The sequence below is a fragment of the Hemitrygon akajei genome, unplaced genomic scaffold, assembly GCF_048418815.1.
Source record: "Hemitrygon akajei unplaced genomic scaffold, sHemAka1.3 Scf000123, whole genome shotgun sequence".
NCBI lineage: Eukaryota > Metazoa > Chordata > Chondrichthyes > Myliobatiformes > Dasyatidae > Hemitrygon > Hemitrygon akajei.
The window spans coordinates 1,532,466-1,550,375 of NW_027332009.1; positions in this window are offsets into that span (position 1 = coordinate 1,532,466).

Below are 17,910 nucleotides of genomic sequence, written 5' to 3' on the forward strand. Positions count from 1 at the left end.
ACATAGATGACAGGATTGATAGCTTTGTAGGCAGGTTTGTAAGATAGGTGGAGGGGCAAGTAGTTTGAGGAACTAGAAAGGCTACAGAAGGATTTAGGTAGATAAGGAGAACGGGTGAAGAAGTGGCAGAAGAAATGCAGCGCCACGAATTGCATTGGCATATTCTTTGCTGGAATAAATAAAAGAGTAGATTGTTTCATAAGTGGATAGAACAATCAAACAAGAATCTGCGGTGGAACGGGACTTGGCACTCTTCGGGGAAATTTCTTCAAAGGTAAATTTTACAGGTTGTATCAGTGATAAGCAACTTTTATAAACCACTGCCGAGGCCTCACTTGGTGTATTGTCAGCGGATGTGGGCCCCCAATCTAAGAAAGAATGTGTTGACATTGGGATGGGTTCAAAGGCGGGTCACAAAAATGATTCTGGAATTGGAAGACTTATTATATGGCGTTTGACAGATTCTCGATTAGTCAGGGCATGAAGAGTTACGGGAGCAGGCAGGAAATGGAGGCTGAGAGAAGGGTCTCGGCCCGAAACGTCGACAGTGCATCTCCTTATAGATGCTGCCTGGCCTGCTGTGTTCCGCCAGCATTTTGTGTGTGCTGTTTGAATTTCCAGCATCTGCAGATTTCCTTGCTGAGGCTGAGAGAGATGGGTCGTGATGAAATTTTGAAGAGGACTCGATGGGTCTATGACTTAAATCTGCATCACCGCACATTTGTCTGAATTAAATTCCATTTGTCAGGCACTTATAGATCTACTCCACTCACGCCACAAGTTTGTGCAAGTCTCTTTCTTGTCCACACCGCTCTGCATCCAGGTGTCATCTGCAAATCCAGTTTACCGTATTACTGCTTACCGTACCTACATATCCTGTCCCTAAGAAGATCTTCGTATAATTGAACCAGGACTCCTTATCTACTCTTAATTTTCCGTCGTATTCTTTGAGCCTTTCTTGAATAACGAAATCTAACCTGTATCACCGCACCCCTGGCTAAGTACATTTTAAGTGCCTTTGTCAAGGTGTCTGCAATTTCTGCACTCCCCAACTGCAATAATTACAGGACCTGAGCATTCACCCGCTTTAATTTACCTAAAGTCATCAAACATCTATTCCTGTGTAATCTGTATATTTTCAATGACCTTACTACCGTTTTGGCCCAATTCCTCTGTTCATGTGTCTGTCTTACAAACAAATACAGATGCAAAACATTTTACTACCTTTTCCATCTCTTTTACTTCGATCCGTAGATGACTATTCTGATCGTCAAAAGCACCGCATTTGTCCATTGCAGTCCTTTTTACTCTTCACATATCTCTGGACACACTAAGGATGCTCCTCACCTTATCTACTTGAGAAAGCTTATGCCTTCTTTTAGCCATCCCAAATTTTCTCTTAAGTATTGCATGTATTGCTTACACTTCCGAAGTGACTCATTAGATCCTAATGGCTGATTTCTGATATGCTCCGCTTTCCTCTTCTTAACCAGCTCCTCAATATCCCTCTAAAATCAGGATTGAAGGAGAAGGTATGGTGTGACTCGTGAGGGAAACTATCACATACAAACTGGGCATTAATTCCCTTGTAGTTCAGCTGAAAATCGTCTCATGTGTTCAGATCCCAAAGTGTTCCCTTGCACACATCTGTCACCTGCCATCTGTCACAAAAAGTGGGAACGAAGGGAGTCTTTTCTGGCTGTCTGATAATCTCTCGTGGATTTCTACAGGGGTCTGACTCGGGACCGGGTCCTGTACCTCTATGTCAGTGAGTTGGATCACAGACTTTTTGGCTTTGTGGCCAGGTTTGGGAAGGTCAGAGTGCGAAATGGGAATAGATGGACATATGCAACGAGTAACTTGTGCGTGGCATTCCGAAGCATTTCTTTGACTGACATCTGCCGGGCAAATGCGGAACTGAATTAGATTCAATGTTGTGACGGATATAGAAATAACTGCAGCTGCTGAAAGAACGATACTTGATCTGCTGTTAGGAGATGAAACAGGACAGGTGACAGGTGTTTTCTGTAGGACAACACTTTGCATCGAGTGACCACAATGCAGTTAGTTTCAAAGTCAATATGAAAAAAAGTAGGACGTGTTGACCATCAAAGTCCAATTTTGATGATATCAGAAACGATCTGTGCTTTCGGATAGACTGTTCTATAGCAAAGGTGCGGTTTGCAAGTGAGAATCCTTTAAAAGTGATATTCTGATAGTTCAAACCTTGTAGGTATCTCTCATAATGAAAGGTAAACTAAACTAAACGGCTTTAGGGATCCCTGGTTTTCAAGAGATATTGTGGCCATGGTTAAGAAAAAAAAAGGAGGTCCATAGCAGATAGGAACAAGCGATGTGCTTGTGTGTTATAAGAAATGCAGGAGAATATTTAAGAAACGTCCAGAGGACAAAAGACGTCCTCTGGAAAAACAGGATGATAATTCGTTCATGGAGCCAAAAGTGATTGACGATATTTAAAATATTGTTTGCGTCTTTATATATTCGGGAGTCCGACACAGAGTCTATAGAAGTAAGACAAAGTGATATTAAATTCATGGACCCTACATAGATTTATGAGGAGGAGGTGCTTGTCCTGTGCTAAATTAGGGTGGATAAAATCCCCTGGTCTGACAAGGAGCCATCGGACCCAATAGAGTCAAGTTGCTAGGAAATTAGCAGAGATATTTCAATCATCCTAAGCGACAGGTGAGATGCCAGAGGATTACATGATAGCCTATGTTTTTCCGCTTCGAGAATACAGTTCGATATTCAATCACAGGTAGAAACGGGAAAGAAAGCTTTTGACACATTGCGCATCATAAATCAAAGTGTAGATTACAGGAGACGGGATGCTACGTTGAACTTGTATAAGACATCGTTGAGGCTTAATCTGGGGTATTGTGTGCACATTTGGTCATCTATGTAAGGATAGATAAAAATAAGGTTACAAAAGTGCCGTATAGATTTACAAGGATGTTGTTGGGTCTAGGGGACCGGATTTATAATGACAGATTGAATAGTTCCTGGGAACTAGTACCTGGGAACGTAGATAATTGAGAGGAGATTTGATAGAGGTACACTGAATGAGAAGTATAGATATGGCCAATGCAAGCAGGCCTTTTCCACTCCGGTTGGCTGGGACTACAAACGGAAGTCATGGGATAAGGGTGACTGATGAAAAGTATAAGGGGAACCTTTTTCACTCAGTGAGTGGTCAGCACAAATGGTACATGCGAATATCATTTCAACGTTTAAGAGAAGTTTGGATTGGTATATGGATGGTGGGGATCTGGACGGCTATGTTCTCAGTGCAAGTCAATGCGTGTAGTTAGGTTAAATGGTTCAGCAAAGATTTGAAAGGCCAAAGGGTCTATTTCCTTGCTGTTCTTTTCTAAGAGTCTATGACCTGTTTAATACGCTCACGAATGATCGAATTGCCGCCTGAAATATGCATTCCGTTCTCCCATTGTTGTTGTTCATCTTTGAGCCGATCATTAATTCATCCATCTCTAAATGTACTCAAATACTTCCTCCTCTGTCCTTTGAAGAAGCACGTTGCCACCCTTCATACCTCCATTTCTAAATCAGAATCAGTTTTATTACCGCTGACTTATATGATAGAAATTTGCTGATTTGCGGCAGGATTAGTGTGCAAATACATAAAATTACCATAAATTACACAGAAATATATTGAAAAAATGAATAATGATGTATTGTTCATGGGTGCATGGACCATTGTGATATCTCCCAAGATCCTGCGAGACTTTTCACACAAAAGAGCAAACCGCGTTTCCAAATTCATCTTGTCAAGATCCCTGAGCATTTTAACTGTAATGGCTGGATAGCCGGAACTTACTATGAGAAACCTCAGTCGCTCTTGACATCAACCTGTGGCATCAACACAATATTGGAACTGATAGTGAGGGGGTGGAGGAAGGCATTATCTCTCTGCAGCTTCCGTTCCCTAATACCGTCTGTATGAACCAGGTCTCTGGAACTGAGTCTGGCTCTGTGGTTTGGAAACAAATGGTCGAGCCAATGAGGCATTGAATGCAGCAACTTGAAACGCAGGACCACAGGGCGAGTAATCGCTGGGTGGCTGTGTATGCCACGCTCCACTGAGGGGACGAATAGGGTGACTTGGCAGATGAATATGTGGCTGACGATTTGGTGGCAAGGGGCAGGGTTTCACGGTTCTAGGTCATTGGAATTTCTTCTGGGAATGACTATGACATGTACAAAAAAGATGGGTTACCCTTGAACTCGAGGGAGTCCAATATCTTTGCGTGCAATTTTCCTGGAGCTGTTGGCAAGAGCTCAGGCTAACTTAGCAGGGGAACGGGAAGCAGCGAGTTCGGACAAAAGATATGACAGCTGTTATACAAGTAGATTCAGCGATTAGTGAGATTGCGACGAGGGTGGGTAGTCGAATGATTGGAATTGCAGTCATAGCTTCACAGAAGTGAACAGCACAGAATCAAACCCTTCGGCCCATCTATACCATGCTGAAATTTTTATCTGCCTATTTATCGACTTACTCCAGTAGAGGAAGTCAAAATAGACCAGTTCTTTTAATTCTGCTTCCTTTGACACAGATGATCAACGTAACACAAGCATACACAACGGAGGCTATTTTAGAAATGTTTGATCTATGCACGGTGTAGATTTAAAACGGCCACATAAGTGCAAATAACTGACGCTAATTGGAAACTTTCCGTCCCAATGAAGCGGCATAGGAAAGCCCAGCTATTTTCTCTTTTAGATTCTGTTCTTTAAGAGTTGTCCCGAATAAGCAGTTACCCTAATTAACCAATGGCCCAGTTAAGCGTAATACACTATTTATATATTTGGTTCCTTAGAATACAATACTGTCAGTATCACCGGTTTATCTTTGGAGCCTTTTTTAAATAACAGAAGAACATTAGCTATCCTCCAATCCTTCGGCACCTCACCCGCTACCAAGAACTTCTACAGATGTGCAGTGGAGGGTATATTGAGAGGTTGCAACAGAGCCTGGTATGGAAACGCTGCCTTTGAAGGGAAAATCATTGAAAACTTAGCGGAATTGGCCTAGTATATCACGCTTAAAGCCGTCCCAACTATCGAACTCATATATATGAAACGCTATCGCAGGAAGGCGGCATCGAGCAATAGAGATCCCTAACCTCAGGATTCAGACCACCAGGTTCAGGAACATTTACTCTCCTCAACCATCAGGCTCTTGATTAAAAGGGCAAACCGACAATGAAATCCACTTCTTCATCACTGAAATGTTCAATAGAGATCCCTAACCACAGGACTCAGACCACCAGGTTCAGGAACGGTTACTATCCTCAACCATCAGGCTCTTGATTAAAAGGGCATACCGACAATGAACTGCACTTCCTCATCATTGAAATGTTCAATAGAGATCCCTAACCTCAGGATTCAGACCACCAGGTTCAGGAACATTTACTCTCCTCAACCATAAGGCTCTTGATTAAAAGGGCAAACCGACAATGAAATCCACTTCTTCATCACTGAAATGTTCAATAGAGATCCCTAACCTCAGGACTCAGACCACCAGGTTCAGGAACAGTTACTATCATCAACCATCAGACTCTTGATTAAAAGGGAATACCGACAATGAACTCCACTTCCTCATCATTGAAATGTTCCGCAACCAATGCTGTCACGTTCAAGGTGTATTTGTCTCATTATCTCATGTCTCTTTATTTATTGCTATTTATTTATATTTGCATTTGCACAGTTTGTTGTATTTGCACCCTGGTTGAGCTTCCATTGATCCATCATACGTACTCTTCTATAGATTTGCCGAGGATGCCCATTAGAAAATGGGTTTCAGGGTTTTTACTAAGTGGAAAATGTTAATCAGGTAGAGCTATGAAATTGAGTTGCCGACGGAATGAGCGAAGAATTTCGAGATGCATCTTTTCTCTGGTTCCCGGTAACTCTTAGAAGAACCAACATCGATGAGAAAAAAAAACACAGCTTCTCCCGCTCCCGAAAGAAAAAGGTTAATTAGGGATGCCATCGGATTTCTAAATGGACAGAGACTCTATAAAAACTACCTCAGTATTTTCCATCCCTTTTTGCACTACGATTTGATTTTCATTTGCTTATATAATTATTAACTTCTTATTAATTTATGGTTTTATTATTATTCGTTGGAAGTATTGCCGTCGGCAGGCAATATATTACACGATATATTCCCGTGATCTTAAACCTGATTCCGAATCTCAGCCAGTGACGTTCGCTCTCGCCCCCACAAGGCTACTTGATTACTTGCGTATATAGCAGACACAAGAATGTCACAGAGATTTATTTGAGAAGACCAAGAAAACTTACAATTGGATTTGTTTCTGATCCACGGAGCCGAATATATAATGTCACGACATGTTTGAGTCCATTCCTCGGCTCCTCCCTGAATCGCCGCTATTGAGCTGCGGATGGTTGGAGGTATGGGGACATCAAGTGGCCGGAACGGAAAGTGCAGCCGGGATCGCGATGCTCCGTCACGATGCAGTGCGGCTTCTTCTTAACGCCAACATCTTTTGTCCTCTCAGAATCGGAATCAGGTTTATTATCAACGACATGTGTCGTGAAATGTGTTCACTTAGCAGCAGAAGCTCAATGCAATGCATAATATAGAAGAAAGAAAACTATAATAATCATATTAAATAAGTAAATGAATGACAGTGTACGTATATTGAATAGATTAAATCTTGAAAAAAAACAGAAATGGTATATATTTAAAAAGTGAAGTAGTGTGCAAGGGTTTATTGTTTCTCTCGTTTACCGTTAGAGAAATCCACACAGTGTTGGTCCGGTCCTGTTCTGAGAACATCACGATTTACGAAATTTAAAATTCATAACAGTTGTAGAAACACGATATTAGATTCAACGCCTCTGCAGAGCGAACCCTCTAATTACGAGGAGAATTAACTCGAAAGGAAAATGCAGATTGGTGTTGAACATACATGTAAGTGCAAAATTATTTTGCAAAACTGGATCGTGGATGAAATTCCATACTGATCGTTTCCCCGGTAAACTGATGAATGGATGATTACAGCTTCCCGCTCTGACACTGTTTCGTGTTACCATACACAAATGCAAACACTTCTAGGTTATGTTTTTCTTGCGAGCTACGACAGCCTATGTAAAACTAATGGTCTGTATGTATTTCCCTGTGAAATCTGTCTCCCTTCTTCCACCATTTTGACATAGACCCGGTCTTATTCTGCACAAGCCGCTGCCCTCTCTTCATTCAGTACTTCAATCATTCCTCACTTCAGTATTGATTTCATTTCTGTCGTAAGGCCATAAGACACAGGAACACAATTGACCCATGCGATCCATCATCTGTTCCGCCATTCCCTATGTCCACAGGATACATGGGTAGATTTATTCCATTTGGCCCATCAAGTTGGCTACGCCCGGCATTTCATCATAACGGATCTATTTTTTCCTCTCATAATCAACCTTCTGGCCTCTCGCCGTATCCCTTCAGTATTAAATACACTGCAGGTAAAACTTGGCCTTCACAGCTTTTTCTGGGAAAGAGTTCCATTGATTCACCATTCTTTTACTGAAGAAATTCCTCTTCATCCCCGTTGTAAAAGGGCGTCCATCTGTTCCGAGTCTGTCTCCTCTAGTCTTAGACTATCTCAATATAGAAAACGTCCTCTCCACATCCACCGTCAGGGCCTTTCACCAGTCGATCGGTTGCAAACAGGTCACCCCTCATTCTTCTGAATTCTAGTGAATACAGGCCAGAGCCATCAAAGGCTTTTCCTATGACGAGCCAATAAATCTTGGAATCATTTGCGCGAGACTTCTTTGAAAACTCTCCGGTTTCAGTACATTCTTTCTGACATAAGATGTCCAAACCTGATCACAATTCTCCAAGTGATGTCACATCGCTGATGCATAAAGCGGTGTGACATCACTTCACGTCAAGAGTATTGCATCCTTGCATAATTCCATCGTGTCCCTGTCAACCCCATTCTAACGTATTCTCTCTGTGATCTTTGACAACCTTACTCGAGAGGGGATGGGAGGCATTGTTTTTCACTGCACGGCTATATTTCCCATACCACACCCTCTCAGTGACACTCTACACATGGTCATTTATGTGTCAGACTGCGGCGGAGTGAAGTTATCGACATTCGCTTTGGAAGGGGCCATTCGCTTTCTGGAAAAAAGGCAGTACTGTACTCACTTATTTTGCACCGTTACATTGGAAATTGTACGTGTCCGAGCTCACTTTAACTGACACCAGTTTCCTTGTTTCAGGTATACTTCTCCACTTGACATAGGAATATTTTTCCAGGTTAAAAACGGCAAAAAGAAATGAGTACAAACATCTCAAACACAACGTAGGTTTTGCTGGTTTTGCAGGAGTGACCAAATATTTCCTTTGTGACACCAATATATCAAGGCGATGAGCTTTATAAATCAGGCTTCTGGCATTCCACTGTATTATTTTAATCCCATTAGGTACCTTCATAACTAAACTGGGATACAAATCATCACAGCTCCATTTATAGCTTCCCACATAACACTAGTTACACTCAGATACTTTTCTGCAGCTTTCACAATAATTTTAATTTCCTCAGTCCGACTCGATGTCTGATCAGTACAATCCAGCACATCGGTTATAACCGTCACTAATTTCATTTAATCCAGAAGTAAATATAGTTAGTAAGGCAAACGTGATGTGGACAAATATCCACTGAAAGCACAGTCTTTTCTCTGACTGGTAACACTCTAAATTTTTTCAAGGCCACACTCCATAACTGACGTTCATATTAACTAATCACCGTGTAGGTTCTTTTTTGACAGACAGGCACCTCAGCCAGTGACAGCAAGTGATGGACATTAGTCTGAGCTACGATAGGCCCCTCCTCATTGGCTGTCAGCATCCATCGCGGAGTTCAGCGAGTTGCTGTCTTTGGTGCTGTTGGCCAGGACGTCCCCAATAGCGGGCGTGGTACTGTTTCGATGTCTTGGTGAGTCGGTCCGGCGGATGTTTGTGCCGGTTGAGAAATAGTTTTGAATCTGTGATCGAGTGAGGAGTCGAAGCATTTGGACTACAACTTCCATAAGGCCCAGCGGCCCCGAATGTTCGTCAGCTGCCGCCAACTGAGCGCGGTGACAAGAGTTGTAGTTCATAGTGAAGGTGAGTCCATCTCGTACGGTGAGCAACGGGAGTTGTATTTCCGATGCGAATCGCGTGTTTCTGAGTTACGGACAACAGCTTCAGTTACAAACAATTTGTGTCACGTGTCACCCTTTGCACCAACCTACAATCGCATCGTGACAGTGGAGCCTGTGGAGGGGGAGGTCAGAATCAGTGTTGGATCACCCTCAGGTTTGGGATCAGTGCACAGCAATTATCCAGTCTCCTTCTGACTCCAGTTCTCCAGTCCCGGCTACAAAAGCCGTGAATCCTGACTGCAGTTTTCCAGGTTAATCACACCCCTCCTGAGGCGGGCGACCAGAGATGCTCACAATCCTCCGGCTGTGGTCTCACCAACACGGAGCAGTACAGCCGCTTTCCTGGTTAATCACATCCCTCCTGAGACGAGCGACCAGAGATGCTCACAGTCCTCCGGCTGTGGCCTCACCAACACGGAACAGTACAGCGGCTTTCCAGGTTAATCACATCCCTCCTGAGGTGGGCGGCCAGAGATGCACACAGTCCTCCGGCTGTGGTCTCACCAACACGGAACAGTACATCGGCTTTACAGGTTAATCACATCCCTCCTGAGGCAAGCGACCAGAGATGCACACAGTCCTCCGGCTGTGGTCTCACCAACACGGAACAGTACAGCGGCTTTCCAGGTTAATCACATCCCTCCTGAGGCGAGCGACCAGAGATGCACACAGTCCTCCGGCTGTGGTCTCACCAACACGGAACAGTACAGCCGCTTTCCAGGTTAATCACATCCCTCCTGAGACGAGCGACCAGAGATGCACACAGTCCTCCGGCTCTGGCCTCACCAACACGGAACAGTACAGCGGCTTTCCAGGTTAATCACATCCCTCCTGAGGTGGGCGACCAGAGATGCACACAGTCCTCCGGCTGTGGTCTCACCAACACGGAACAGTACAGCGGCTTTCCAGGTTAATCACATCCCTCCTGAGGCGAGCGACCAGAGATGCACACAGTCCTCCGGCTGTGGTCTCACCAACACGGAACAGTACAGCGGCTTCCCAGGTTAATCACATCCCTCCTGAGGTGGGCGACCAGAGATGCACACAGTCCTCCGGCTGTGGTCTCACCAACACGGAACAGTACAGCGGCTTCCCAGGTTAATCACATCCCTCCTGAGGCGAGCGACCAGAGATGCACACAGTCCTCCGGCTGTGGTCTCACCAACACGGAACAGTACAGCGGCTTCCCAGGTTAATCACATCCCTCCTGAGGTGGGCGACCAGAGATGCACACATTCCTCCGGCTGTGGTCTCACCAACACGGAACAGTACAGCGGCTTCCCAGGTTAATCACATCCCTCCTGAGGTGGGCGACCAGAGAAGCACACAGTCCTCCGGCTGTGGTCTCACCAACACGGAACACTACAACAGGGGAACTGGCCCTGCTGCTGACTGTGTTGTTCAGAAACAAATGAACTGGGCATTTCATCCCTTTAAAAAATTCCTTCTGACTACTCAAGGTCCACATCCCTCTATTCTCCTCACTTTCATGAGATATCTAACAGACTCTATTGCATCTGCCTCCACAACCACCCCAGTCATTCATTCCAGACACCCACCATTGTGTGTATGGAAACAATAAACATGTAACGCACGTCTCCCTTAAACATTAGAGTTAGGTTTAACATTGTTCTATTATATAATTTGTTTTTTTTTACAGCAGTAGTTAGGAAATATATACAAAATTAGGCCAAATCACAAAAGAAATAAACATTGCAAAGAAGGACAGTGTTATTTTGGACTAATGAGGAAGTCCATTAGTCTCATTAGTGGACTAATTCCCGCTTTCACCTGAACACATGCCCTGTGGTATTTGGCCTTTCATCCTCAAGTGTGCCTCTGCCCTTGGCCTGCTGACACTCCCACATGCTCGTTAAATTATCCCAGAGCAAGATATATTTCAAGCAGTTCACAATATAACTGGCTCACATTTCAATGATAGCAAGAACAATTTTCAACATTCAAGGTGCAATTATCATTAAAGTTTCTATAAAAGAAACTTCCTTGAGGTTTGTCACTCTCCCTCCCCGCGCACAATGCACCGACACCTCGAAATCCGTACGCACCCGTATTCGCCGATGCGCTGATAAATCAGCAAATCCACAAACCCTCACAGGGTCAAAATCCTTGTGGAACGCAAATCCGCGTACACGTTCAAACTAACAGACATCCCGACATTCACCTCAGATTATCCCCAATCACGGTGCCACACCCACATGCACGTTAGATGGTCCCTGAGCAAGAATCTTTTCAAACATTTCAGAAAATGTCTGCCTCGGCATTAAAAATCCACACGCAGCCTAACGTTCTTCTGCAAATCTTTATACGCCGAGTCAAGCAAATCTGTGTTAAACCCAATTCCGCGTAGACCCCACGTTCGACAACGCACCCCTGATACTGTGCACATCACCAACCCTTGTGCCCACCACCATATCTGACAACCCACCACTGAAGCTCTGCGTATCCCCAAATCAATGTCCGTCTCCAGGTGTACGCACATCGACAAATAAGGGAGCACCCCAAACCCGCTGACAACCCCACATGCACATCAGATTATCGTAAAGTAAGAATAATTTCAAACAGTTCACAAACTGAACCATAAAAATTTACGAGCTGAGATCAAAGTTTAAAAGTACGATTAATGTGTCTATCAATGAAAGCAATTTGAGATTGGTCACATTCCAAATCTGCAGAGACCCCACAACTGTGAGGAACCCGAATTCCGTGCGCACCTCCAAATCCGTATGCACGTCCATATCTATCCACATCCCGAAATGACTGAAACACCCACATGCGAATTCGATTATCCCAAACAAGAATTATTCCAACAAAATCTCTGTGTCCACCTTAAACATAGCAAGAACAAAGTTCATAACTGCATCTTCTATTAAAGTATCTATAAACGAAACAACTTTGAGATTCGTCACAACTCCAAAAACGCAGACACCACAAATCGGTCAGAACACCGATATCCGAGTGGAACCCCACCGCAAATCCATCCGTACCTCAAATCCGTGTGCATATTATCAGTTTGACAGCCCTTAGGTGTTCGGTTCTCGCTGATTTTATTGCATTTCTCTACTCCACTGCGAATATCTGCAAAAGTACGAATCTCAATGTAGTGTAAGTTGACATGTAAGTACTTTACTAACAGAGTTAGTTTCACTTTTGAACAGAAGCAAAACACATACAGGCACAGGCATGCGCACAGAGACATGGTATCACGAACACCCCCGTTACCACAGACTCTCCCACAGGCAGAGACAGACAGAGACGCACACAGCGGTTCACCCACACACACATAAATATTGACACAAATACTGTAGGTATACACAGACACACAAACACGTCTGCATATCAAGCACAGACAAACACGCATAGTACAACAAATTAACAAATACACGTCAGTGTTTATGTGTGGATGTCTGTGTGTGGTTGAGTGTCGATGTGTGTCCGTTTATGTGCACATACAGGCAGATAGAAACACACACTCACGCTTGTAAACAGCTTATACACACTCACATTGCCACATGTATAACCCCGTATGCATGTAACGAGAACTGTATAACTAAGCTGTCTAACTTAGGCCACGAACTTATCAATCACCCTCCTGTGGGTACTTTCTGGAAGTTCCAGAAATGCTCCACGACCGCTGGACTAAGTGTAAATATGAGACAGTTGAGTGTGCAGGCCAGGGAGTAGAGTTAGGGATGGGATGTGGTGGGGTTGATGGTGATGGTGTTTATTCATCACCATAAACAAACATTTTCTTGGAGATCCTCTTGGTAGTGTCCCACAAAACACAAACTACATAACGAATTTATGCGCTTCAGGAGAATGGGAGCAGTCGATGATTCGATGCAATTTCACAAACTAGAATGCCATAATTTATTTCAATATTTTGTGTCTGAACAATGGTTCATTTCAACTACATAATTACAGTGGAATCACAGGTAATTGATACAACAGCTCAGACGGTTTAGACACTCTTTTGGGGGCAACTAATTAACACAAATGGTTAAAGGTATCTGTGAATAGAGACCCAAATGCCCACGGTTACTGTTGTGAGGGCTGACATACGGAATGGCAGGGAATGTGGGGAGACGGATCATGCAGAGGTAGTTACGATCCTTTAAACATGGCGTCATGGTTGGCACAGACACCGTGGGCCGAAGGGTCTGTTCCTGTGCTTTACGTTTCTCTGTTCCATGTAGAAGTAACTCAAATGGAAGTCAACAGCGTATCTTTTCTCAGAGCAAACATTTATTTTAATGGCGATGAACGTAGACATGTTTTTGACCCAGGACAAAGGTTGGTATACCCCCGGTACCCTGATGGGGGGGAGGGGTTTAGTGATAATCAGGAAAGAGGAATCAAGGTAAATTCAAAACAACACGTACAAGAGGTGGTGAGCTGGGTTTTGATGGTGTTTGAAACAATGTTCCCTTTGCTGGAAGAATGCTACTCCCATTTTACAGCCCTTAATACGTTCTCATTATTCATTGTTTGCCTTTTCACAATTAATTAACTAAATTAATCGCTATCTGTCACCATGGGGATTGCACGTGTCTGACGTAATCGGTTTGTAAATAGTTTGAAAATCTTTATTTCTGAATCGGTTGAAACCTCTCCCTGTGGATTCTCTAAATAGTATTAAAAACCCCAGCTTCTGCTGCTTTAACATTTCATTGAAAATGTCTTCAATATTGGATAGTTACAGGAGTGTGGAGAAAATATTGTACGTGTTCATAGCCGTTTTTGGAGTTCCTGGTGAGTGTTTAGTATTTCTGTATATTAACGTATTTTATATTAAATTTTATATTATATTTATATTTTATATTATTTTATATTTTGTATATTAACGGACCTATTTCTCATCAGTTTACCAGCTTCCAACTTGATGATTATTACACATATATCCGTCAGAAATATCAATCCTGTCAATTCGACATCCGATTTTTCATATTTAATGACCAATGAAACTAAACTTCTGTCTCTCCTCCGCCAGCAGGGATCGACCCGGAAGTTTCTCGTCCCTTTAATGACACCTTTTCCAGAGTAGTCCCAGTGAAGCTCTCCGGGAAGGAGAGATTGGAAGGGTTTTACTGGGAATTCGTCCAGAGTTATGCCCCATGCTGGAGAAAGGCATTTTCCCCGCACCGAAGATGCGACTGGGCGACCGGGTGGGTTTTACATGGTGAAGTTCACTGTCTCTGAGATATTGATCAGACGGAACACCTGGTCCTGTGTTTGATGTCTCCCTGCTGAGTCTGTCATAGTCGGATCCCACTGTCTGCTGGTCAATAATTGGGTTTTATAACCTGAATTAGTGTCCTCGGACATACTGAAGTGTGTTATGGAATTGCTCTGCGTTGCAGAATTAATCCATTAACGGAGCCACTCAGCATCTGTTTACTAAGTTGACCCAGCATTCCCTCTGAGACCCGTCGTCAATTGGAGCATCGTTTCGTCCTGAAAAAGCGCCCGACACGGTCGGTGTTTGTTCAATTCAATAAAAGCTCTTGAGCTGCCGTGACCATCCAGTGCTTTGTGTGCGTTGCCCCTCCTCAGCCCCACCATATGCCGAGTTCCACGTGGCCTGCTCAGTCAGAGAAACCGGCCCCATCAGCGATGGAATTAGGATTAGCATCGATCACTGTTGTTCATGCAGCTAGTTTTTAGCACCGAAGATTAGTCACAGATCGCCTTATTTGCAAAGTGAAGAAGAGAGTTCAGAGATAGTGTGAGGCGTGTCAGATGTTAAATTAGCAGCTGATTACACATTCTCGCACTTCTGAACTTTAGCAAAAACCCGGTGATTGTGTTCAGTAATGCCGAGTGTCTGTTCTCTTCCCTCTTCTTCCTCCCTCTCTCTCTCTCTCTCTCTCTCTCTCTCTCTCTCTCTCTCTCTCTCTCTCTCTCTCTCTCTCTCTCTCTCTCTCTCTCTCTCTCTCACTCTCTCCCTCTCTCTGCAGTGAATTTACTGGCGATTGTGATCCTGTCCCGGGGAAAGTGCGGCCTCTCTACCTGCACCACTCGCTACCTGGTGGCCATGGCAGTGGCGGATCTACTGACCATTGTCTTCGAGATCATTCTGTACCGGATAAATAACAATTACTTTAAGTACAGTTTTTTGAACATCACCCCTGTGTGCAGGGTTATCAACGTACTAAGGTTCGCAGCCACAGACTGTTCTGTCTGGTTCACCGTCAGTTTCACCTTTGACCGGTTTGCAGCCATTTGCTGCCAGAAGCTGAAAACAAAATATTGCACCGGGAAAACTGCGGCTGTGGTTCTAACAGCAACCGGTGTACTCTTCTGTCTGAAAAACACTCCCCGTTACTTCCTCTGGGAACCCAAAGTGATCGTCGGCGATGTACCGTGGTTCTGTGGACTCAGGGACAAAGTTAAAACTGAACACGGGTGGATAGCACAGGCTTGGGTGGAGACTGTTTTAACTCCGTTCCTCCCTGTCGCTGGGATCCTGCTGCTCAACGCTCTGACAGTCAGACACATTTTAGTGGCCAGTCGGGTCCGTAAGGGGCTGAAGGGTCAGAGCAAGGGGGAGAACCGCAGTGACCCGGAGATGGAGAGCAGGAGGAGGTCTGTGGTTTTACTCTTCACCCTCTCCGGCAGCTTCATCCTCCTGTGGATGACACTGGTTGTAAATTTCATATATTATCAGGTCAAAGCTCTTGGTTTCAATTTCAATGATTCCGAATGGATATTTCATTGGGTCGGCGTTTTGATGAGGAATTTCAGCTTGTGCACGAACACATTTATTTACGCGGTGACTCAGTCGAAATTCAGGGAGCAGGTGATCAGCGCGGTGAAATACCCGATCACCTCGGTGGTTCAATTCATTAATAAAGTCGCGGCCTGAGCTCAACCCAGATGCAGCTTCAATGTATCCAGTCCGGGCTCCAGATCTTCTCATCCACCGTCTGGTCTCCAAGCTGTTATTTCCGGGTGGTCGTCCTGTTGAAAGGAGCATTGGAAGCAGCAGTGCTGTGGACCGCGAGAAAATGGAGGGAGATTGGTAAGTGCTTGCACGGGAGAGACGTCTGGGATTGGCTGAGTGGAGTGCTTGCGTGGGGGCGGGGTAAAGAGAGACTGGGAGATCGTGAAAGATTGTTTTGTGTGTGTGTGTGTGTGTGTGTGCGTGAGTGTGTGTGTGTGTGTGTGTGCGTGTGTGTGTGCGTGTGTGTGTGTGTGTGTGTGTGTGTGTGTGTGTGTGTGTGTGTGTGTGTGTGTGTGTGTACTTGAGTGAGGGTGCAGAAAAGGTTTACGAAGTTGTTACCAGTACAAGCTGCCTGTGTTATAGAGACAGGTTAGCCAGTCATCGACAGTCGCAGAATGAGAGGCAATCGAACGGAAAGGATTAAGATTACAAGTGGTAAAATAGGCAACGCACAAAATTCTGGAGGAACTGAGCAGGTCAGGCATCATCGATTGAAAACTGTAAGTCGTCGACCTTTCAGGCCAAGACATATCTTCAGTCCCCATTCTCTAATCTGGCATTCAATCTCCACACCCGCTGCCCATTATGACACAAACACATCACTGTCCCTCATTCCTAATCTGACCTTTAACACACAGCATCCCTGGCTAAATCATCATCTGAATTTTAACTTCCCATACCTGCGTCTAACCTTTCATGTGACGTCTAACGACCCCAACAAAGCTGTCCCTAAACCACATTCTGACCTCTCACTCCATGTATTCCTATCCCTAAACCCATACTGGTATCTAACTCTCCAACATCTTATTACTAAACCCAATCTGATCTTTAACTCCTTCACAACCCTGCCCCTATACCCAACCTGTCTTCTAACTCCCCAAACCTCTGTCACCAAACCTAATTCTGTCCATTCATAATATCCTATCCTAATCTGCTCTGTAACTTCCTACATCCCCGCCACTTACCCTAATATAAAAATCAGCTTCAAAACGTCCCATTCCTTAAATCATAAACTGAACTCTAAATCCCCTCAACACTGTCCCTAAACTTTGATCTGAAATCTAACAAACTCCGGCACCCCACATCTCTCAACGTAATCTCGAATCTAATTTGACCTCCAGCACCACACTTCACTCTCCATAAAACATAACCAGGCATCTCGCCCAGAGCCGTCCCCAAACTCCAATCTGACCTCTACCACCCCACATCCCTAATCTAAAATATAATATGACCTCCAATCCAGTCACATCCCGATCCCTAAACACTAATCAGACCTGAAACATTCCACAAGTTTGTCTATAAATCATAGTCTGAAATCTAAATCCGCATATTCCTGTTTGTTAAGACTCCTTAAGAGGCTTCGATAGGTTAGAGAAATGGGCAAAGGAGTGGCAAATGAAATACAATGTTGGAATGTGTATGGTCATGCACTTTGGTGAAAGAAATAAATAGGCAGACTATTATCTAGATGGGGATAGAATTCAAAATGCAGAGATGCAAAGGGACTTAGGAGTCCTTGTACAGGAAACCCGAAAGGTTATCCTCCAGTTGAGTCGGTGGTAAAGGCAAATTAATGCTGGCGTACATTTCAAGAGGAAAAGAAACATAGAAACATAGAAAACACACAGCGCAATACAGCCCCTTCGAACTACTTAGGCTTTAACAATAGCCTTCGATTTTTCTAAGACCCATGTCGACATCCAGGAGTCTCCTAAAAGACCTCTATCGTC